The sequence below is a fragment of the Macrotis lagotis genome, chromosome X (genome assembly GCF_037893015.1).
Source record: "Macrotis lagotis isolate mMagLag1 chromosome X, bilby.v1.9.chrom.fasta, whole genome shotgun sequence".
In the NCBI taxonomy this organism is placed as follows: Eukaryota; Metazoa; Chordata; class Mammalia; order Peramelemorphia; family Peramelidae; genus Macrotis; species Macrotis lagotis.
In genome coordinates this window covers 260,455,578-260,481,054 of record NC_133666.1, presented here as the reverse complement: position 1 = coordinate 260,481,054, position 25,477 = coordinate 260,455,578, and the positions used below count along the sequence as shown (strand labels likewise).

The 25,477-nt window shown below is 39.3% G+C and overlaps 1 long non-coding RNA gene across 1 annotated transcript in view; it reads left to right on the top strand.

Moving 5' to 3' along the window:
- The first annotated feature begins 388 nt into the window (after window positions 1-388).
- LOC141501997 (uncharacterized) overlaps window positions 389-25,477 on the top strand; it is a 39,286-nt gene continuing 14,197 nt past the window's right edge. The window contains exons 1-2 of the long non-coding RNA XR_012472358.1: window positions 389-697; window positions 2,150-2,264. This is a non-coding gene — a long non-coding RNA (uncharacterized LOC141501997). The remainder of the gene's footprint in view (window positions 698-2,149; window positions 2,265-25,477) is intronic.

The window sequence follows — 25,477 nt, the reverse complement described above, 5'->3', positions numbered from 1 at the left end:
TGAGACCAGGCTCCCAGTACTAAAAAATGAAACACGCTAAAGTGAAAAGTTCAAATGGAGTGGGGATTCAAGAGTGAAAGATAATTAGAGGTTATTAAAGAGTTGGTTTTGTAAGGTTGGGAGTGGGGAAGCTAAGACTCTCTATTTAAAACAATCAAATATCTGTATATATTTTTGTTTAACCTATTGTAGCTTAACACATACACATGTGCATACCACACATACACACACACACACACACACACACACACACACACACTCACACTGAATAACAAATCCATTGAAAATGTTTTCTTTCTCATTGGAATGCTGGATCTGTGACATCATATTCAGTTCCTTAGCAACAGACTGTCATGTCATACTTGTGACATTCTGGATGGAGAGAGGAGGAAAGCTGGTTGATGATGGAGAGAAAAACCTTTTTAAAAATTACAAATGGGCTTAAGAACTGGAAAGAAAATATGAAAAGTCAGGTCAAGGAAGCGGCATTTGTACAAGTGTTTTTGATTAAGGTTTTTGCTGGCACAGAAGTCCCCTTTAAGTTCTTTTTTATTGAATAATTTTCCTTTGATCCTTGAGTAACTAAAATAAAAACCAGCACTTGACATTAAACTGGGACTTTGAGCTTAGTATAGGATTCCTTTGCATGATTGCTGTCAAGCTCTTTTTGCAAGAAAAGTACCTCATGCAGTCTATGGTAAGTTCATCTTTATTTTCTAATAGCAAGATGAGCCGAGACTTCTGATTTTTTCTTTCTTCCAGGTGTATGGAAGAGAAGCAGTTGAACCAGTCATTCTACATTTGCTTTTTTTTAACTTGTCCACCACTTTGTGGAAAATATACCAGTTAGTTGAGAAGTAATGATGGTTGAAGAAGATTTTGATCAAGGCTTCAAAACAACTATCCAGAAAGGGGGTAAAACCTTACTGATGAACCCAAGTGATTAGGAATACATACATATATATATATATATATATATGTATATATATATATATGTATATATATATATATATATATAGCTGGAAGATACATCATCAAATTCAGTGTTGTTAAATTCAGAAAGAGCAGATAAGGATCCCTGCAGACCTATATTGACTTGGGAAACCATATTATTAACATCATCTATATCCTATTGTATTTTTATTTATTTTGTTAAATATTTCCCAATTAGTTTTTAATCAGGTGTTCAATGGCACTTTGCAGATGAGGAAACTGAGGCAAACAGAGTTAAGTGACTCTTTCACACAACTAATAAGTATCTGAAGTCAGATTTGAATTCAGGAAAAAGAAATCCTGACTCCAGGTCAGCATTCTTATCCATTGTGCCACATAGTTGCTTCCGTCTAATACCTTTGGTCTATACTTTAAATGAAGGATATCCTTTATTTAAAGATGATTAAACTTGATATACAAGCTAAGGGACCTTCCCAAAGTTTCACAAGTAATAAATCATAGAATTGAGATTAGAATGCAGGACCAATGATATGAAATCCTTTTGTACTTTTCATGATTATTTTTGTTTTTAAAAGATAATGAATGCTAAAACAATTTCACTTTGGTGAAATTAAATTTCACAATTAAAAAACTGAATTCTGTCACACACAAAAGAAAATGAAAATAGTCTGCAAAATTAGAGAAAGGCCAAGAAAGCAAGATGCTTTTAAATATCCTTGAGATTTTTTACCACATCTATGCAATTTGCCCCAGCTCCTAGTCATTGCATTTAGGTGTCTGATCAGTCATTCAGTTTCAATGCAGACATGGTGTTTGAAGGCCACTTTGTAATGGTTTTACCCAGGTTCAGATTATCTGCAATCCAGGGGGAAAACGTGCATTCTTAGCAAAAGCAAATAGAAAACATATCTGGGCACAAATCAAAAGAATGATTACAGCCTGCTCGCTCTGTACCCATTACTGAGTCCCCAAGGCTCTCATTCTGTTTGTCTTGGCGCTTTTTCTTCAGCTGCCTTTGGCTGGCCCGGGTGGAGGGGAGAGTGGTGGTGGGGGGGGGCGGGGAGAGGAAACAAACAAATAAATTAATAAATACATGGAGGTCTTGGCAAAGAATGAGAGGGGGTCCAAATGGATAACCTGAAAAGATTCCACATCCTTGAAAGGGAGGGCCTGATGTTTTCGCCCTTATTTCCAGGGAAGGCTGTTCAGATGAGGCCTCCCAGGATCCCAAGGAAATCTTTCTGGAGTGTATCGGAGAGGTGCCTGTCCATCTGTCAGAGGGCCCTTGCCGGCTCTCATTTCCATCCCAGGCAAGTTCCCATTCAGTGGGTAATGACAAATGACATATGCACAAAGTGGGGAAGAGAGAGAAAGCATTGTTTCTACAGCACATTATGCTTTACACCGCTCATGAGACAACATTTCATATCCCATAAAAAGCATTATCTCTATAACTTACTGTGCATGGCAGGAAAGAAACCTTGTGTCTTTAAAAGGGTTGTCTGCTTGCTGCAAAAAACACTTTGTCTCTCCCGTTCCCCCCACTGCTAGGGTAACCTGTGTTTATAGGCAAATCCACTCAACCCCTTAATGATGACCTAGAATAAACATCTGACATACCCCCAGCTTTCAAGCTCTTCTTTGTTTAGGCAGGAATTGTTCATTTTTATGCCTTTTGTATCCTGCCTGAAGGAAAGACAAATGATACAAGGGCTGTTTTACATTATCAATGGAGGCAGGGGTTATGCCTGTGTTTATCTGATCCTCTCTTATTGTATTACAAACGGGAGAGATAAACAGCCTGGTGCACCAGTGACCATTCATTTCTGGCTCTTCCTCCTCCCTACCCCCATCCCTGCCATTTTCGTGTTGGCTTTAATTTCAAATATATTAAAAAGCCAGCCAGTCAGTTCACCTGGGTGCCTTCGGGGGCGGGAGGGCCTGCTGCAGAAGGGCCTCCATCTCCTTTAGTAGCTGACTTTTCCTTCCTCCTCCACTCCCCTTCCCTCCCCTTCCTGCCAAGCAGGAGGGCAGTGAGGGGTTCAAAGCCAGGCTTTCCTGTCCATGTGCACCGGGAAGGCTCGGCGATGTCCCCGAGCTGCTGGCTGCTGCTGGCTGCTGCTGACCGCGGCTGGCCGGGTGGGGATTGACCCCTGCATTCTCAGTCCGATGCTGGAAACTTGGAACCAGACAAACTACCAGCAGAAAAGACGAAAGCCGAGTGTGTCCAAGAGCCAAGAGAACAGGCCCTCCTGCTCTTTGCTGTGATTTATGATTATTTCTTTAGTCAGATAAAGCCCCCTCGAAGCAGCCGCACACTGATCGAAGAGAGGGCTTTATAAAATCCATCCCAGAGCTCCAGGACAGCGGCTGCCGCGGCACTTGAATGTAGTGTTTTAGTGCTGAGTTTACCGAGTCCTTCTGACTTTACGATAAGTCTCCTTGGATCAAACCCCTTGCTCTCTCGCTGCGTGACTCAAGCTCCAAACAGAAATCCATCAGTTCTGGCAGGTCTCTGGCTTGCCTTTCTCAGGCAGGCAGGCCACTATCGAAAATAAGCAGCTGTACCCTCAAAGCCTCTGGGCCGAGCCCAAATGTGGAAGACAAACTGGCACTGCTGTATTAGAACTTCCACACTGGGAAATGAGAAAACATGGGTAGCTCCAAGGCTGGCCCAAGGCAAAGCTGTGAAGTAGTCAGGTAGGCTTGGGCTGCCCTCTGGATCCCCCTTGGCAATGCCCGCCCTCCCCCATCTAGGAACCAATGCCCCCATCTGACTGTCTAGCTGCCCCACCATGGCACTTCATTTGGGCCTACCTTCTTCTGATCATGTCCCACCCTCAAAAATCTAAAACTCTCTCAAGCCAGATGCCTATTCCCTCCAAGTCTTGCTAGATGATTGCTAAGGCAAGGTAGTATCAGTGGAGGTAGTTCCATGGAGGAAGCAGGACTAGATTTAGAATTAGAGGCTCTTCAGTTGAATCTCAGTTCTGATTTCTGAGGGATCATGCATGAATAACTTTGGTTGTGTGGATATTTGCTATATTCATTTGTAAAGGGAATCAGACTGAAGGCTCTCTAAGATCCTTTCCTGGTCTCTAAGGGTTTTTTAGGGGTTGGTTTTTTTTTAAGTTTTACTATCCCTTTAGAATCTCAGTTTTCTTTTTTTTTTTGCAAAATTGGAAATATTTGCTCTACCTGCTTCACAGAACTGTCACAATTGTTGAATAAGAAATGTATATAAAGTACTTTGTTCAGTTGTCTCATTTCAATCCAATTCTTTATGACTCCATTTGGGACTTTTTTAGCAAAGATACTGGAGTGATTTGCTGATTCCTTTTTTAGCTTATTTTTCAAATGAGGAAACTGAGGCAAACAGAAAAAAAAAAGACTTGTCCAGGATCCCATAGCTAGGAAGTGTCTCAGTTCAGAACTGAATTCAGTTTTTCTGATTCCAGGCATGGTGCTTTATCTACTGTGCCACCTGTAAACTATAAAACACCTTAAAACTATAAACTATTTTTTAGTACCAACTAAACTTAGAGATTTTTTCTTTTTTTCCTTTTAAAGCTGGGAGGGGGTATCAATGTTTTAACCTCAGGTAGAAACTGATAGTAAGATTCAGACAGGTCAGTGAAGAATTGTTTTTAGATAGGGCCCCTCAGTTCACATACTAAAAATACTGTTCTATCTTAACACTGCTCATATCTGATTCTGTATAACCTCAGAGTAAGTAGCTTTTTTGATTGGTCCCCGAAACCTAGAGGGAAGTCTTGAAGTCTTCTATTGCCAAATCTATTTTATTTAAATCTCTCTTAGATGCTTGTGTGGTATGATTTGAAGGGTGTTAGAAGGCCCTCCCAATCTCTTCTTAAACACAACAATAACAACATTCTCTTTTCCTAATGACTGAAATTCCATTTTTATCAATTCTTTACTTTGGGTTTATATTCCTTCTCCAGAGAATGGCTTTAACAATGCAAATACTTCTGGGATAGAGCATATTAAAGTCCAAACACCTTAGGATGAATGAATTTGTCCCCACTGACAATATAGAGGAACTCATTGGGCTCTTGGGAAGGAGGGAGAAAGGCAACAAAAAAGGATGAAAGGAGGTAGCAGTGGGGGGGGGGGGTGAGAGGGAGGGGGAGGGGGGGTTGGCAGTTAAAAACAAGCTTCCATGAACTCCTTAATTTTGTCTATGGTCAGTCTTGATTGCTCAAATTTCACTGTAAGGAAGCATTGGGGTCCCTCAGTCAATGGACAAAGTCTTCAATTGCTTCTCTTTTCATTTGCCATTTCTAAAAGTTTAGCCACATTCCCTTAGTTCCCAACATCTTACACAATATGTGCCAACCTAACAAGGTAATCTTCTCTGTCTCTTTCTCATCCATTCCCCCCCCCAGTTCATTTAAACCACTAGCATATTGTTTGATGTAGCAACACAGCAACATGAAGACTGAAAACAATCCAGAAGTAGCAAGAAGAGGGTGCCAATTTTGGTTTTAAGATGAACTGAGTTAAAATTCTGTGTGACTCTCAGTAATTCACTTCACTTCTAGGTACCTCAGCTAATTCTCTAAGAAAACAAATGTAGCAAATATGTAGTTTATGAGAAAGCAGGGATTGACAAGGAGTAGTGGAACTAAACCAAGTGTATTCTAAAGGAAGTTCATGTTGGAGGTTATACAAGTTTGAGGGCACTGAAGGGGTTAAAGGTAAAAGTAAAAATTCTTTAGTTATCTCAAAGAGAAGAAAATATTGAATGATTAAGGGGGACACACCCCACCTGACCTATTATTATAAAAAGATAATCAAAATACCAATAACTGCTGAATCATATGCATATTGTCTCTATAACATTTTTATGAGGAAAATTTATATATGTGTTGAAAGTATTTTTTGTTGAAAATAGAAGAGAATGAGTGAGTTCATAAATGATATTCTACAGCACACAATTGACCAAAAAATGTACTCAGACTCCAAGATCCCATTGGCTTATTACATGTTGACTATAAAAAAAAATTGGATCTGGTCTCACAAAATGTAGCCTTAAGGGACCCATCTCCAACAAGATGTCTCCTATGTGCATGTTAAGATTACATGAGATTTCTTGGAAAATGTAACAACAGGATAACTTTGTTGGATAACCTTTTGGTTATTAATCAGGTGAAGCATAAAGCAAGAAGACCCATGCTTGCCACAATCATTCCTGTGGTAAATGTGTCCAGAACACTATAATTGGAGGAGAGATTTCCCTGTGGACAATGAGAAATTCCATGAAATGTTCCTGTTGTAAATGAAGTCATGAATAAGCAAGTCAAGTTCCACAAACTAACCATTGTGCAACCTTACAGATGAAACTAGAACAACAACAAATAGATGAAAAATGGAACAGATCTATTAGTATTTCTGTAGTAAATAATTTTCATCATCAACAATAGTGGATTAGTCATTCTGAACCTGTCAGTATCTCAGTCTCAGTCTCTGATGTGTTATATGAAGAAATGGAAATAACGCTAAAGAAGAAATATTTTAAAAGCTGTTTCATTTGGGTTTTTTTTTCAACCTTCATTATGGAGAAATATAAACCTTCAAAGAGGAGCTAAAATTTGAGTTGGGTTTTAAAAGTTAGTTAAAAATTACAGTCAGAAATAAAGAGGAACGTCATTATAGCAAGTGTGGATTATGTGGCAGGGAATAAGATAAGATAGGCACAAAAATAAAGAGTGGTACCAGATTGCAGAGGGTCTTGAAAGCCAGGTCAAGACTTAGATAAGTAAAGTGATGTTTTGAAGTGTGCAAAGTGCTTTGAATTAATTATTTTTTTAAAAAATCTGATCTTGCTGGTAGTTGTTGGAATACTTTGAGTTGTCCAAAAGTGGAATATGCTATAATGGATTCTCCCTTAATGGATAATGGATATGTTGTGGAAGGGATTCTTATTCAGGGATGACGAGCTATTCTCTGAGATCTTATTGGACTCAGATTCTGTGATTCTGAGCTGAAAAGGACCTTTGAGGCTATCCAGTACAACCCTTTCTTCTTACAGATAATGAGACTGGAACCTGGAAAGATTTCCAAACTTGGGACTTTTCTCATGATATCACTGAATTTAAATTTTACATTGAGAGACTCTGAGAATTTTTGAAATAGAGGATTAATAGGACCAAATCTAGAAGGAAGAATTATTTTGTCATTCCAATAATGGATATGTTGGAGGGAAAACTATGGAGGCAGAGTGACTCATTAGAATAGCTATTGAAATTGAAGGGTGAAAATAAGGAAGTGCATTGGGGTAGTGGCACTGAAAATGGGGAAGGGGAGACATTAGCAAGATTCTGCCATGGAGAAATCAATAAGAATTTGCTTGGATGTTAGAGATTAAGGAGAAGGAAGAGTCAAAGATAGTCCCAAGAAAGGGAGCAAGCACGTTCAAATCCTAATCTATGGCTGTTTATCACAAATCTGAGAATATTCCACATTTACCAAATTCTGTACAAATGCCTTTGACTTTACCATCAATTGTACAACACACATGATACTGTTCCTCCTTAAATTTAGACAGGGTTTTTGTCCTCCAGGACCTCACGGTAACAGAGAACAATTGAAGACACTTAGAAGAGTCAGCTATAAAGCATTTTTTTCCCCAAATGTAAGGAAATAGGGGGTGGGGGTGGGGGTGGGGTGAGGTCATTGCCACATGCACCTGTGTGATCAATGGAGCAGGTCAAAGAAATCAAAGCAAGATGAAGCAGAATGGTAATTAGCAGCTACCATGGACTTCATATACTATCATTATGCTTGTTTTCTGCTTAGAGTTTTTCTTTTTAATTTTCTTTGGTTAAATACAGTATCCTAAAAAATAGGGAAATGAATTCATGAAAACTCATTAAAACACCAATTAAACTAAACTCAGGGAGGAAGGAAATTAATGCAATTTTAATATCTTTACAGCAATGCATGTATTTCCCAACCCCGACAATTGTGGAGGCATTAAGCTTTGTGAATAGACTAGCAGGTGCTTCCTCACTTGGGGTGGGGGCAGGGAGGGTGGCAGGGTGGAGGCTGGGACACCTTGTTCTGTTGGAATGAGCTACATCTGGTGCATAAAAACCCAGCTCCGCTTGCCCTTTTCTGCCCTGCCCTGGCCAGGCACAAAGGATCAATAAGTCAAGTCAAGTGATTGAATTGAGGCTTTGTGGCTGGTCTCCCTAACTCACAGGGGTTTTACTTTAAACCCTTCATGGTGCTATAAAATAAGGTTATGTCCTTTTTTATTGAATTCTTGTGTAAAAACCTCAAATGCAATAGGGAATAAGTAACCAGCTAGGCATTGCCCCCAGGAAAAAGCATTTACCTTTCCAGAGTAAGTCAGGTGACATGCAATTTCTTGCACTAATTACCAAACCACATGAAAAGCAGTGCCAGTCAGTATTTTTTTAAAAGATGTATATAGAGTACCTTTCCCCAGACAACCTCAAAATGCTGACACTGAAATCCTGCTAAATGTGTGTTTTAGGTACAAAGGCAAATGTATTTAGGGGAAAATTTTATAAAAACAGAATTGGTTCACATAAGACCCTTACTCCAGACTAATGTATTCTGACATTAACTAGGGAGTTGTTTTGAACAGGAGCTAAGTAAAATTCATGAACTGAGTTATGTAGCTGATAAACTAGAGGATTAATGGCCATAGCCATAGCCTTCTAATTGTTCTCCCATCTCCTCCCCTTTCTAATCTGTGTTCCACAAGACTACCAAAGGGGTGGTCCAAAAACCCAGATAGAATTATGTTTCTATCCTTTCAGGCAGTGATTCCCTTTTGACTCTAGGATCAACTGCGAACTCCGTTGTTGGCCTTGTAAGCCTTATACAATCTGATTCCAGACTTGATAATTGTTACCTTTTTTATTTTTTATTTTTGCAAGGCAATGGGATTAAGTGGCTTGCCCAAGGTTATACAGTTTAGGTAATTACTTAAGTGTCTGAGGTCGAATTTGAACTCAGGTCCTCCTGACTTCAGGGCTGGTACTCTATCCATTGAGTCACCTAGCTGCCCCAATTGTCCTTCAGTCTTGAAGAGGACCACAACAGGTAGTGAAACTGGATTCAAACTCACAGCCTCCTAACTATCCTAGCCACCTTGCCACCTAGCTGCCCTTATTTCTGAGTTCAAATCCAGTCTCAGACACTTGACCCTGACTGTGTGACCTTGGACAAGTAATTTACCCTGGCATCTAGGGTCATCTCCAATCATCCCGATTTATATCTGGTCACTGGATCCAGATGGTTCTGGAGAAGAAAGTGAGGCTTGTGACTTATATCCATTTCATGTGCTTGTCATGGCACCACCTCTCCCTAAAGGTTAAGATTCCAGACTTAGTATACCCTTCTCATTCCCACACACTATTTTCCAAGCAAACTGGTTTATATGCTTTCCTGCTCTATCTACCTTATTCCCTCCCCACTTCTGTTCATCTTATGCCTCTATGACTTTGCACAGGCTACCCCCATCAATCAATCTATCAATTAATCAACATTTATTAAATACCTACTATGTGCTAAACATTGTGTAAGCACTAGGGTTACAAATAGAAGCAAAAGACATTCCCTTTCCCCCAAAGGAGTTTACAATCTTCTTTGGAAGAACACTAAATTGTAAACTATCTATAGGATAATTTGGAAATAATTTACAGAAGGAAGGCAATAAAATTAGGAGGCAGACAGAAATTAAGTGACTTGTTCAGGATCAGTCACACAGTTACAAAGTGTCTGATGTGGGCTTTGAAGTTGATTTTCTTGACTCCAGGCCCAGTCACTGAGTCATCTAGCTGCCCCTGAGTATACATAGTCTGTATACTTTAAATGTGTATATGTGGATACATAGATAATAAACATTTTATATTTTGTGTTTATTTATAGTTATACAATTAATTTCCTGATACACTAATCAGGAAGCTACTACTTAAGGACAGAATGTTTCATTTTTGTTTTTCTATCTCCAAGAGTGGGCACTTGATTGTTGTTGTTTTTTAATTGAACAATGTTAATAAGATTTCTAGATTTGACATAAAAATGTACATTTTCAAAAGAAAACCAAAAACTACCACTCAAAAGTTTTTCAGTCATTAGGTAGAGTTGTCTAGAGGGCTTTTCAGAAGTCTATCAGAAAAGGAATTGAAAATTATCATGATTATTAACCAGCATTCCATACCACAGGCTATCATTACAAACCCTTTTTTTTTTTGGCTAAATGGGCCCCTTAAGGTTCACTGAGAGAATCCCCTAGGTCTGAAAGAGTTAATGGTAACTCAGAAAATTCTGAAATTATTGTTTACTGTCAGCAGGTAGTTTAGTCACATGGTATGAGAAAGCTGAACTTGCACATAATTCTTTGTTGTGTAGAAATAATGCTTAGAGGTGCCCTCCAATTATTTGTTCAGGGCAAAGTTGTCTTAGCTAGGTATATCTTAATGGCACCCTCATCTAGAGATTCAGAGAATTTGGTGTATGTGATAGAATAGTTTTGACCTCCACATTTGGCTCCTCCTTTCCCCTCCCCTCCCCTGTCCTGTCCTATCTTGTTTTCACCAGTCCTGTTCCTTCATGTCCAATCCTTTCCTCTCCCCTCTCTCCTCTTTCTTTTTGTCTCCTAGTCTCTCTGTCCTTGATTCTGTCTTTTTTACCACCCCTACTCTTCACCTTTCCTCAAAGCAAATGTTGGTAACTGGATTTTCTTAGCTGCTCTTAGTTAAGACCCTTGATGGTCAGATGCTTTCTTTCACTTTGTAATGAAGACTATGGACCTCATAACCAGAATTCAGAATTTGGACCTCGGAATCTGAACCTCTGGACCTCAGAACCAGAATTCTGAGTCTTAATCTTTATACTCTTTCTACTGAGCTTCAGCTAACTTGTCTCCTAGTACTAAATAAAGCTCTGGGATGTTTCTGCCACCAGTTGTAGAAAGGTTAATCTTGGTTAACCTAGGGTGATATGTATAACCAATGTCCAATAAAGGGCGAATGTCTTCTCTTTTTCTCTGCCTCAGGAAATGATCACTCTCCCCCCCCCCCCACCACCACAAAGGTGAATCTTGAAGACTTACATGTTGTTACAATAATTAAAATTTTTTTTAAAAAAAATTGAATGGGCATAGCCTTCCCCTTAACTATTGAATAATCTTGCAGGATCATTTTCTAAATACCTTCATATGATACTTATTATGTGCTATCTTATATCGTAGTAATTTGTGCATATGCAAATTAGTTTCATTTTGAGAGTATGCAGTACTCTGGGGTGAAAAGAACAGGTAATTAGATTCTCCTGCCCGCTTTTCCCATCATGTAGTAGCAAATTCTCTCTAAATGAGTAGTTCTTTTGTGATAATCCAACAACCATGACAGAAAGATGAAAGAAGGCCCTATCATAAAGCTTTTATTTCCAAATTAGGTTTTTTGAAGTACATTCTTTTTTACAAGTAGAGGCCTTTGGGGTGACAGTAGGCAAGGAGTAGGAAAATGGAGACTGATACAATTTTTCTCATTTGAGTCTTGATTCAGGTCTTAATCAACTAAGTGGTAAAGACTAGATTTGAAATCAGGAAGACCTGAATTTGAATCTTTCCTCTTTAGCTGTGTGATGGTGGGCAAGTCAATTAACCTTTTTGAGTCTCAACTTCCTTGACTGTAAAAGTAAAGAGGTTAGACCACTAAGATTCTTTCAAACTTTATGTACTAACAAACTGTGGCGGGGGGGGGGTAGTAGTACCAAAGATAACTCCCAGTTTTCCTTTTTTATACATGAAACTTTCCATCTCAGAAGTGTGACAATAACGATTCATTAGTTTTTAAGCTTTATGAAGGTTTAAGATCAGAAACTGGTGAGGGGATAAGGTATTAACTTTTGTTCACTCCCACTGCCCTACTGTGCCCTGGGATCTTTAATCCTGTCTATTGGTGGAGGGGAAGAATTTGACTCTTCCCATGGGTAACCTTGCAAATATATTGGTCCTGTTCTCATTTGCTTGGCTAGGATCTGAGAAACCTCCCCAGAGTCAAGAAGCTTATTTGTCCCTCCACACAGAAAGTAATGACTCTCAGGACGTTTGAATAAGGAATACTCCGTTAGCAAATGGCAACAAACTAAGGTGCTATTCAGTTTGCATGGCACAAATGAACTCAATTTCCCTTTTTCACTCTGCAGATTCCAAAGCTTGCTATCTATATAGGTTTTGTCAGCAGGTTAACATTCATTTAGGCCTTTTTCTCTGGACTTTATATATTCTGGCAAATAGAGGGTGGAATGGCATATGGGGACTGGAGCAGGTCATTAGGATATGTCCCTTTTCACAAAAAGAGTGTATGCTCCTGGAGAACCCAGAGTTATTTCTCTTTATATGCCAAAATGCAGAGGAGATAGCATATTCCTTAAAGGACCACAGGTTTCGAGTCAGAAGGCATTTTAGAGGTCATCTAGTACAACCCCTCATTTTACCAATGAAGAACTGAGACCCAAAAAGGTTACATGACTTGCCAAACATCACTTAGCAAGTGATAACACCAGAATTAGAAGCAGGTCCTCTGTTTACAGATCTGACACTTCTATAATATCATTCTGCCTCCTGGAGTCAGCTGGTCTCAAGTCAGCCAGTTCCTTTGTGTGTCTGTAATTTCCAAAGGATGATTCACACATACAGGAGTGGACATGGGGTTTCAACTCTGCAGATGTATCTGTTCCCAGACTTGACATGCTCCATATTGTTCTCATATGCTATGCTTTAGGGTCAAAAGGGAAGATGAGGGAAAAATCACTCCTAGCATTAATATAATGTGCTTGGTACACTTCAAGCATATCACTATCATTAATTAATCTTCCGAGAGGAGGTGGGTCAGTGTGGTTCACCTCAGTAAGATAACTAGGGAACTTGGGCATTAAGAGAGGAAGAATAGTCAGAGCTAAGGTTGGATTGCAGGAATTCTCAAGGCCCATATCTCAATTTTATCCATTACTGTTTCCTTCTTTATTTCCTAAAAACCAACTTTAGTTCCTTAGTTTCCTTTTAGTTACTGACTTTGCAGCTAGCTTGTTTTTGTTCCTCTGTCATCCATTTTAAGAGTGGAATATAATGAGTATAAGAGAACATACCAAAGATTTTATAAATACATATATGTGTATGTATATAAACACACATTTATTAAGAATGAATCAAAGAAACTACTATGAATTTCCTGCTTCTTTTTAAAAAAACAAAATTCCCCAAAAGGAATTCAATAAATTTTTTCTTACATATTTTTGCATCAGATATAATGTGAATTGAAATAATATAAAACATGCCAGAATGTATGAGTGTCTGTTCATAGAAGTCAAAGATCATTGCTTAGTGCTCATGAAAACTAGAAGTTCTTCCAGCAACATCATAAGTGAAAAGTGCCTAATTTAGGAGTGCCCAAGAAAAGTCCTGGACTAACATCTATTCCTTTTTTTCTCACTCTCCACCACTTTAGTTATATAAAGAAGTTTCCAGAAAAGGAATCTATCAGTTAGTTTCTCATTTTCTTCACTTCTTTCTTGGACATTCAGAAGAGTGGCAGAAGGAGACCAAAGATGTGGTCAGGACTCTAAGCTGTATGATGGGGTTGTTGGGGAGGGGGCAAGTAGAGAAAGAACAGAAGCAGGAGAACCAAGAGGAATAACACTGGAAGGAAGAGGTTTTACAAATGTCTGCCAAGATTTACTCTGAGTCCTCATTTAGTGGATTAAAAATATTTTGAAGCACCCCTAATATATAAGACTGACATAAGTTGTAAGGCTAGAGAGTTACTTATATAGTTAGAAAGGCGACACAGGTGTGCCAATGGGGGATTTTTGGTGAGGGGAGGGGGTAGGGTATGATGGAGGTGAGTAAGAGTGAATTATCTGGAATTAGAGTCCCAAAAAGGGATCTAAAATATTTACACAGAGCTTTATCATAGTTTGTTAATCCTAATTTAGGCTTTTGAGTTTGAAAGTAATAAGTGGACCTACCTTTGAATCTCAAAAGCCTTTATTAAGGATCCCCAAAAGATAATTCTCTCTCTCTCTCTCTCTCTCTCTCTCTCTCTCTCTCTCTCTCTCTCTGAGTGTGTGTGTGTGTGTGTCTATAGTATAGTGCTAATGTTCTGGAAAGTCATCAGTAATAAAAAAAAATGAGCCCCAGTAAAAGTCTAAGGATATGACTCATATAGTTCTGTAGGATGAGTGCTCTTGGATCTGAATTGTTGATAGATGTTTCCTTCTTTTCACGGCCTTTTACTAGAGGTTATAGGCATCAAATTGGTATTTTCAAATATTATAATATGCTCACTGATCAATGACATTCATCCTAAAGAAGATTCTTATTAGAGTAAAGCTGGTCAATCAGCTAAGGGAGTGGAGGTCAAATACCTAGATGGAATTCTTTCAATGGTCAGATTGAATATTTAAATGTTGCAATCACTTAGCAATAGAATTATGGGATAATCACACCCTAATATTTTATCTACCCAATATAAAACCTTGTTTTAGCCTTTTATTTCTATTATATCATCTCTTCATATGTATTTCTAAAAACATTTTGTTTTTCCCCTAAAATTCCAGTTGATTTTTTGGGAATAGGTCTTGCTTGCAATTTGGTATCTTGATTTCCATCCTGAACAAAAATACACTTTTGGGGGAAGGGATGAAAAAGCATTTTCTGAATCAGCTGAACACCCTCCTAAAATAATTTAAATGAATAGTTTGTAGTCAACTATCAAACACTAACATTTTGTTAATAGGACTCAATGCTGAAGGCAGTGTTTTCTCTAGTTGTGAATTTCCATGGGGATTTTCTTAGGTGGGTTTAAAAATTCTGATCTAAACTCTATGTCTATGATAAAAGGTAAGAAACCACTAAGCAAATGACATTGGACCTGTTGTAATGAGGTATCTGAAAGACATATATCATAAATTGACAGCCTTAAAATTATACTTCTATGTGTGGTGAGCAAACAGGAGGAAGATGATGGAAAAGAATAGAAATGAAATGGGAAGAGAAGAATAAAGATTATAGGTTAGAACATAGCCTTAAAATTTTACTAGACTAAGCTCTTTGAGGGCATAGTATATGTCTACTCTCTGTACTATAAAGCTGATCAGGGTGCTCTTTAGAAAGATGATGGACAGAGAAATTTCCCAGTGAAGGTGGTGTATGATGCCACATCTTTTTTCCTCTACTGGTGATGTTAGCAGTGAAGGGGAAGGACTGTTTGCTATTATTTAATTTTATTTACTTTGAAATTTTGAAGTTTTGGAAGCAATTGTCCCTAGAGGGAAAGCACGAGTCATAACTTATCAACTTAATAGAGAGGAGACAATGAATAAAGGTCACAAGAGGTACAGGAAATGCTATTCATTGTTTATTGGTCCCCAAAAGCTTGCTCATCTGAAAAATGAAGAAATTGGACTAATGACGACTAATCCATCTTCCAGGTCTAAATATAAGAACAATGAAATAGTTCTAACCCTCAACCATTCTGCATTCTGCTAGAGGGGAGAAATATAAACAGATAAATTTGCCCCCAAATATGTGCAAAATAATTTTATGTGTGGGAAGAGAGATTGCCAAGAACTGGAGGAATGACTTCTTATAGGAGGTGACATTTGAGCAGAGTCTTAAAGGGAAGTAGGCCCTTGGAGTCAGGAGGACCTAAATTCAAATCTGGTCTCAGACACTTGATACCTACTAGCTGTATGACCTTGATTGCCTCACATCCAAAGCCCTCTCCAGTTGTCCTGATCTATATCTGGCCCCTGAACCCAGATGGCTCCAGAGGAGAAAGTGAGACTGGTGACTTTGCATAGCACCCCTTCACTCAAATCCAAATTCACTTGCTTGTCATGGCATCACTTCCCTGATGTCTTGGTCTTCTAGAATGGACAAAGAACAACAATAAAGGGAGGTAGGTCCAAGGAGATGGAGATGAGGGAGGACAGCATTACAGGCAAGATGGACAGTGTGTACTCAGATATGAAAATGAATAAATAGAACATCATGGAGAAGGAAGCACGGATAGAACTGATTTCCTGTCATTTCAAGTGAATTACACAAGCTGTCCAAAAGGAGTTTGGATGATGGCATGTCCCAGAGGTTGTAAAGAGATTCTTGCTGAGGTATAGATTAGACCAGATGACCTTCGTGGTCCTTTCTAATTCTGAGACCCTTGACTTGCCTAAGGGAAGAAAAGATCAGTAGCAAGAAAATCCCTCAAAAAAAAGCAGTCTCTTGAAATGAAAGGGAAGAGTGCCCCAAGTGGCAGGAATGGAAGTCAAAGCCCATGCAAACACTCCAGGGAAATCCACAGATTAATCTGGCCTCTGGGTTCTGGGTTAAATCCAGATTTATGGATTAAGCAGCTAAACCTCTGAGGCAGGGGGATTGAAGTCTTGTGGTGGTTATGAGACTTTTCTCATCTCCACAAAAGGATAAGACAAGAGGCAATGGGTTTAAATTACAGCCAGAAGGATTTAGAGTTAAATATACAGAATAATTTCCCAGTCAGGTGAGATATGTTAAATGTCTTACTAGAATTGAATGCCATAGGGAAAGAATACTCAACTAAAAACTTGGAGACTAGTCTTTACTAACTAACCAGGTAGCTGTGTGAGTTGTGAACAATTCATTTATCTTCTTGTCAGTTTCTTAATTTGTTAGAATTGGAGACAAGGTCTAGGGGTTTTAGCTGAACACATGTTCAAAGCGCATAGCAGCACCCTGGTCTGTTAAGAAAGGATGCATCAAATGAAGTCTAGCACTCAGACCAAGGGATAAAATAGTCTTGCTGTTCTTGAAAGCATCGTGTCTTATTTTGGGTGCTATGTTTTAAAACAGACCTTGAATGAATACATTCAGAAGAAGGTTACAAGTTGGAAAGGGTATCTGGAAACTATATCCTATAAGGGATGATTGAAGAACTGGGAATTTATCCTGGAGCGATATTCAGGGGAGACTGAGTGACAGCTGTCTTCAACTAGTTTCTTTGAAAAGAAGAAAAATATAAATATGCCCAGAAAAGTAATTATGCAAAATTAGCATATTAGGAGAAAAGGAAGGGAATAAATATTCTTTAAGCACCTACTATGTGCTAAGTACTGAGCTAAGTTTTTTTATAATTAGATTCTCATTTGATCCTCACAATAATTGTGGAAAGAAGGTGCTATGATGATTCTCATTTATTTTACTCATTGACATTTTATATGTTGCCATTTTGTTCTTTCTGCTCATATGGCCACATCATACTACCATCCATTTCATTAAAAGAAACTATTTACTAGAGAAGTTTTAAAGATTCAGAAAGCATTTTCCCCCAGCAATTTGTGTTCCCTCTAAAAGTGCTACTCACAATTCATCTTATATTGTAGCCAGTTCACTGTCTTCTGTGTGATAATTCATTTTTTTCTGTTCATTTTAATTTATTTTTTTATTCTCATTTTGTACAAATTTTTTTTACATTAGTAAAATATACTTGTTTACAAGTAAACAAAATACCCCTCCCCCCATGAATATAGATAGACTTGCTTGGGTGAAAAAGTAAAGGGGAGAGAAAAAAATTAAAATTGAAAAAAATAATAGTAATGATTGTAGGTATGGCCAGGTGGAGCAATGGATGAAGCACCAGCCCCAGAGCCACGAGCACCTGAGTCCATATCCAGCCTCGTAAACCCAATAATCACCCAGCCATGTGACATGCAAGCCACCCAATCCCCACTGCCCTGCAAAAACCAAAAAGGAAAAAAAAGACCCAAAATAAAATAAAATAGTAATAATAGTAGGGGTGGCTGGGTGGCAGACAGAGCATTGGCCCCTGAGCCAGGAGCACCTGGGTCCAAATCCAGCCCCAGACACCCAAAGATCACGATGCTATGTGGCCCCAGGCAGGCCACCCAGTCCCACTTGCCCTGCACCCTCCCCCAAATAATAACAAAAAATGTGCTTCAGGCTTTGTTCCAACACCATCAACTCTGTCGTGAGTGGATCACATTCTTTATGATAAGTCCATCACAAAAGTTACTTCCATATTTTTCCAATGTTGCCATTGCTGATCGCAACTCCCTCCTTTCTTATTTCTCCACTACCATGTACTATATTTTCTCTCTCCTTTCACTCTGACTCTGCTGTAGGGTCGCTGAGTGGCGCAGCAGACAGATCCCTGGTCCTGGGGCCAAGAAGCCCTGAGCCCCCATACCACCCCTTAGGCCCAGAATCCACCTGACCCTATGGTCCTGGGCAGGCCATCCAATCCTAGCCCCATTGAGTGAGTGTATTTGCTGTTTCCTCTCCTACCCATCTCTGACGAGAGCAAAGGTTCCCTCATTCCCCCTTGCCTCCCCCCTTCCATATCATTGTAATAGCTCATTGTAATAAAAAAAAGTCTTTTTTGAACTCTGTCATAGCCTGAGCCCCATTTCTGTTTTTCTTGGAGTCTTTAGATGTAGGAGCTTGTGCTTCCTCATCTTCAGACTGAGTATTTTGATCCTTGTTGGGCTCATTTGCAAAATATTTCTCAATGGTCTTCCTCTTGTTTCTTTGCTTGCTCATTTTCCCAGCCTAAGCTTGTTTTTTGGGGTGCTTCCTGAGCTTTTGGGACACTCCCACAAGGGTCTCAGTGTGTGAGGCTCTGTCCTCCCTCCTGGTCTGTGAATGACCATAAGCGCCCCCCCTCTGCCATGGGGCTGAGGTGGGGGGGGGGCTGCTGTTCTATGGAGGGGCCTAGACTGCAATCAAGATCTGAATGTGGTCAGGGCCCCAGAGTCCTGTTCCAGGGGCAGAGGACAGAGCTCTCTCTTCACTCCCCTCCCTCAGCTCAATGGGCTCATGCCCTGGGGGCTCCTGCTTACTGGCTCTGCCTGCTTCTGTTTCCTGGATCAGGGCTGGGGAAAAACCAAGCTGCTCGCTATGTGCCCTGAGAGCTGGGCTCCACTTGCTCACTCTGGCAGAGATCCCCTGCTGTTCTCCCACTTTGTGCCCGGTGCTCCCCGGAGTGCAACTCAGGAGACTCCCCCGCTGCTGTGAGCCCAGGCTTCCAGAGCCCTGGGGCTGCCTCCAGGAGGCTGAAGTTCTTTGGATCTGGCGGGCCACCCCTCTGGTGGGCCACCCCTCTGCCGGGCGGCCTCCTCCAACCCCAGGGAGCAGAGCCTTTCTGCTCTTTTCCAGGTTATGAGTAGGAGAACTGCCTCACTGGGTCCCTTTGCGGGTTCTGTTTAGTTAGAGTCCTTAGCTTATGAGTTTTTATCAGAGAGCCCCTAAGACTGGATCCCTTCATGTCGCCATCTTGGCTCCACCCCCCTTCTATACATTCTCCATAGAGAATCTATCAAAATGCTTAAGACCCTTGTCAAAAATCTTTTACCATTTTCTGGGTAATAGTGCTGGTGGTTAGACTACCTATTACTTTCCCTTTTGCTACATGAGTGGATCACCTCCTCTTCCAATTACATTTCCTGAATATATTTTACATCATTTTTTGTACATCATTGCTCATCCTTTGTGTTTGAAGAGGACCAAAGAAATCATGGGGTGATATCTTGTGTGTGAATTTGATAGAACTATATAAAATCATCAGCCTTCTTCTCTCTTCCAGAATCAAAGTCCAATGGCAAGACAAAAGTCAGAACAACTGGTAACAACCTAGGATACAGTAGGTGATCTTGGCATCTTAGATGTCTGATCAAGCTCTAAGCACTCTACAATGCCTGCTCCAGGCACCTTAATGGCCATTATCACAAATTGTTATCTCTCTGCCCATTCTGTGTCTTCACATGCTTGGGATAGATACTACCTCCCAAATTATCAACAGGTTTGAGATCTGTTAGTTACCTGTTACCTGATGGATGAGTAGCCCTGGAAAGGGCTCAGCAAATTCTTATACCAGAGGTGCTAGACCCATATACCTGAGGGCTCTGTATAGTGAAATAAGGAAGAATCTTAGTCTTTCAAGAGTAGAAGACTTGAAAAATCACTAGATGGCTAAGGAACAGTTATCTATTCCTGTGGAGCATGGCATAGAAGTCATCATGGTAACATTCTGCAGTTGCATATTGCCTTCCATGAATCTCCATTTCTCCTGTTCCAGGGGCAGAGGACAGAGCTTGGCAGTCTCTCTCTCTTTACTCCCCTCCCTCAGCTCAATGGGCTCATTCCCTGGGGGGCTCCTGCTTACTGGCTCCGCCTGCTTCTGTTTCTAGGGTCTAGGCTGTGGAAAGACCAAACTGCTGGCTGTGTGCCCTGAGGGCTGGGCTCCACATGCTCGCTCTGGCAGAGGTCCCCCACTGTTCCCCCACTTTGTGCCTGTGCTCCCCGGGGTGCAGCTCAGGAGACTCCCCCACTGCTGTGAGCTGGGGCTCCCAGCGCCCTGGGGCTGCCTCTGGGAGGCTGAAGTTCTTTGGCTCTGGAGGGCCACCCCTCTGGCGGGCCGCCCCTCTGACCCTGGGGAGCAGAGCCTTTCTGCTCTTTTCCAGGTTACCTTGAGTAGGAGAACTGCCTCACTGGGTCCCTTTGTGGGTTCTGTCTCTCGAAAGTTTAGTTAGAGTCCTTAGTTTATGAGTTTTTATCAGAGAGCTCCTAAGACTAGATCCCTTCATGTCGCCATCTTGGCTCCGCCCCCCCAATTCATTTTTAATTATTTGATATCTCCCAGCAATACAATATCAGTAAAATATTGGTACCTATATTAGCTGACATTACCTTGTAATATTGTAATAATATATTATAAATAGGCCTCTATTTTGGGAGGAGTTGGAGATCATTAAAGGAACTTTGCAATTTCCTGAAAGCAATCTAACTTATTCTCTTCCTGTTTAATTCTGAGCCCAATTCATCTATTTGTACTGTCTGTATGAAAAAAAAAAACTATAGGCTATCTACTTAACTGCATGTCTTAATTTGGGTAATATACATTCTTTATCCACTTGATCTTGTCATGGTCTTGCCAAATTATTTTGAGTGGTTATGGATTTCTTCCAGTAAGTTCTGTATTGTTTTGGATTTTGATGCAACCACTGTCAGATACAAATAGGAACCTCAAGAGGACATTACAATACACCGGGACTACCTCTTCAACTTGGATCTGCACTGGACCTCTGCCATCAAATGATAAACACATTTGGCAATCATAGGACTCCTTGTTTTACACTTCAGTAAATGGTTATGATTAAACTTGATGTGCTGAACAAGGTTCTCTGTTATTCTAGTTTTCAAAGCATCTTGAATGATTTTGATATATGGATAAGAAATACGTTTTTGGAAGAGAATCTTTAAGGCAGTGTTTTGCTATTGAAGCAAATGCTTTTTCCACAATCAGCAAACAATAAGTTCAGTGGTATTTGGCATTTTCTCCAACTTTCAATCAATTAAGTGATGGTAAAGATATGCTCCCTGTGAAAAATTGCTTGTGAAAGCCTACCTGTTCACCTCATTGAACATGCTCTTGATCCATGTGTAGGTGATTTTCATAAAAAAAATTTGTACAGACAAGAAAGTAGAAGTATAGGTTGTTAGGTTTGAGAAGATATTAGTAAGATCTGAGGATTTTCCTCCCATTACTTAGGTATTTACCTCTCATTTTGGAGATACTTTGTTAATCAATCCCTCAAACCCTTTAAAAACTGGATAGCCTTGAGTATGTATCTCCTTTATTTAAGCTTTGCCCAGTCTGGTTGTTTTTCCTTGTCTTTGTTCTTTTGTGCAGCTTCTATTCCCTTTATAAACATATTCAAGACTCTGATGCTATATGCAGTTCAACTGTAGTGACTTTAAACCAATATAAAGTATGTAAAATATTTTTATAAAATCTTTGCATATATTTCCCATTTTTCTTTTGTCTTCCTTTCATTTTAATCTGTCGATTTTCCTCAGGATGACTTTTCTTAGTTGAACCTCATGCCCATTTTTATCTAAAATGGTTTTATTATCCATTGAATCTCTCTGCTTTATGAAACAAGCCAACCCTATCTTTCTCTGAAAGGTTTTTAAAGCTAGTTTATTTTAAACCAATATTACCTCTGTCTTCCATTTCTTTCTACTTGGCAACTAAGTAAAATATGTGCTGACCAAAGCCTTTTCTAGGATCTTATAGTTTCCTTGTAAAAACAATTTATTTACATTAGTTAAACTACTACATAAAATTACCATAATTGGTATCAATGTCATTTCTACTGTTCATAATCCATCTTTATTATCAGAAGGACAGAAATGAGTTGTTGCAACTTCTTGCCATTTTTTATTTCTTATTTTATCTCCCAGGTCTATATTGATTCTGATTTTTGCATGATTCCTAAGTTAATAGTAAACTTTTTTTCTGTCTCTAAAATATAATCAATTTTGGTTTTGTGCCATTATTTGGAGCTGATCACGTCTACTGTATGATTCTTTTCTTAAAGTAATTATTCAAGATGTGAGGTATCCATATGGTTTTTAACTCTTTGAATTTTTTTTCTTTCACCAACCAAACTCACTTTTCTTCTTTACATTGAAGTCATTGAATATCAAAATATACTTTGATTTAATTTTGCTGGTCTTATGGATTTTTTATAGAATTTTTCTTCCACTTCATTCTCTACAATAATGTTGGCACATAAACTGCAATTATTTTCATGGTGGCCTTTTGGCAGATACTTAGCATGATCACTACAATACTGATGACCAGATGTCCCATAAAATATTTCTGTCTGCTTTGGGTGTGTGATAAAATCTATCCACTAACCCTTGTCTTTGCCTCTCAAGGTGTTTGTGAGTCATCCTTCCATTTAGCTGTGATGTCCTTAAGTCAGCTGCTTTTGTTTATATGGTGAATGTCAAGACTGATGGGATACAGCTTCTCCAGGAGCATATCCACTCAGTTACTAGATACATTTAGAGTAGGAACAGCTAAGTTAAAGTTTATACATGGTTTAAAAACTTTTTTGACTTTTTAAAAAGCATCTTTTGCCCCATTTGTGTGTGTGTGTGTGTGTGTGTGTGTGTGTGTGTGTGTGTGTATGTGACTTTGCCACTTACACTGCAGATATGAATGGTGTTTACACAGGATTGAAGGCCATTTTTCATGGATAGCCATAGGCCAAAGACTTCAGTCACCAAGTTTCTGGTCTACTGATGACTTCCCTTAGGAGTCCCTTGGGAAGTAGATTTGATCTATTGCCTAGAACATATTCAAAGCCTCTCCAAAATAGAAGAATCTACCAGAGTTCCCACTCCCACTGACAGCCTTTGCAAACAGAGAATAACCTCCAGATCACCTCCAAATCACAATATTATAAGGGGGAGGGCTTCTAGGAGACTGGAATTTCAGTACCCTGAAAAACCAAACACATTTTGGTGCCAATTGACTCACCTGATCTTTCTAGAGTCAAACTTTTATTGTACAGATCTTCTATGAACAACTTCAATTTTCTTCCTAGAGGAAGAATATACCCATTCACCCAGTATCAGTCAGAATACAGTCTCATCATTTCCCATCTGCCTGCTTGACTGGTCATTGTGATCTTCAAAAACTTGTCTTCCTTCAGGTTGACATCAATTTTGAAAGTCACCCTTGCCCCTGGGCCCTCTCCCTCCCTCTGGCTGAAGTGGGTGGGGGAGTGGACATTAGAGAACTTCTTCCCAATCCTCCAGCATTTAAGGAAGGCATCCAGGGCTCATCATTACCCACCTGGCTGCATACCTGATTTTCATGATTTCCTTGTAGCTGTGATGTGATATGAACCTAAAGACCATCTAGAATAGTTACTGAATTGTGTTTTGATGATTTAATCTTCCCAATTTAGGTAAGTAGGATGAGGTAGGATGCCCTCTACATGCAGTTAGTATTTCCTTAATTTATGCATAGTTCTAGGCCTCTTATTCCATTGATACAGTCATTGTTCTACTCTTTTCTTGGGATTTAATAATTATTTCAGGGGCTGCTAGGTGGCACAGTAGATAAAGTACCAGGCCTGGGGTCAGGAATACTTTTCTTCCTGAATTTAAATCTGGTCATGAAAAGACTAGCTGTGTTATCCTAGACTAGTGCTTTAACCCTGTTTTCCTCAGTATCCTCATCTGTAAAATGAGTTGGAGAAGGAAATGGCAAACTATTCCAAGAATTTGCCAAAAAAACTCCAAATGAGGTCAGGAAGAGTTAGATATGACTGAATGACTCATAACAGTAATGATGTTTTCAAGGTTATAAAGCTGAATGATTGGGAGGACAGTGCTGTCTTGCTAGGGCTGAAGATGGGGTTGAGGATGGGGAGGTAGATAGTGAGCTCCATTTTGGACATGCTCACTTTAAGATACTTATGATTCACGTAACAAAGCTCTTCATCAATGAGAACAATTGAGCAGAGGATGGATGAGCTTCTGTCAGGGACATAGTAGATGGGATCCCTGTATTATTGTAGAGTGGACATGATAATCATTTAGGTCTTTTTTAATTTTACTATTTATTTTAGAGGATTAGATTTAGATATGGAAGGAAACTTAAGAGGCCATTAAGCCTAGCTCCCTCATTTCACAGATAAGGAAACAGAAGTTATGGACCTGACCAGGATCACATAACTATGTTTAAAGCAGGATTTGAACCAGGTCTTTTATGATATTATATCTATATAATATGTAATATTTATGACAAGTAAATACATTAATTATATGATTATATTTCATAATACTATTGAACCTCTTTCTCTTTCTCCCTTTTCTTCTCCCTCTCTATACCCTTCCTTCCTTTCCAAATGGACAGATACTTTCACCTATCCAGTTCTTCTTTTCTATAGAACTCAAAACTCTGCCACAAATAATTTTTTTACCCATCTATAGAGTAGAGTAGAGTTGTATGGAGGACTACTATCATTATTATGATTTCCATTTAGTTGAAAAGAAAAAAAATAATAGAAATCTGAAGATTTGCTTGAGATGATGTAGTTGATTCCAAAATGAAGGGGTTCCCTGAACACTGTCTAGAATCTCTTTAGCCTATAAAATGCTTGCAGATACCTAATTGATTTTATTCATTTTCCGAGTAATGTTATCATTTCAACTGTGATGTCATGGGCCAATGCTTGAGGAAAAGCAAACCACTGATGCCTCCTTCATAATCACTTCCCCCGTGGTTCCAATAATGATTCCAATATGGTTCCAATATGGTTCCAGGATTTTAGTTCCTTCATTCCCCCATTGTTTTTTTTTCTCCTTTTACTCTTTCATTACCTTATTTGCTTTTTTGGATTCTCTTGGATTATCAAGGATATTGCTAGTTGAGTGTAAGTTATGGTAGGGTCTAACAAGGTGGAAAACTTCAGATATGGTCCTAACAATGTCTGTCTTTGTCTGATTTTTGATGATTGACCTAGTTTGGAAAATTTGGAAAGTTTCATCATCAATTGGCTGGTTACTTGGAGACAAATTATTGGACTGCAGCAACTCAAGAAATAAAGAAAAATGCTGTAAATATTAGCTTAGCTAGTGGTACTCTAAATGCAAGATACTTTG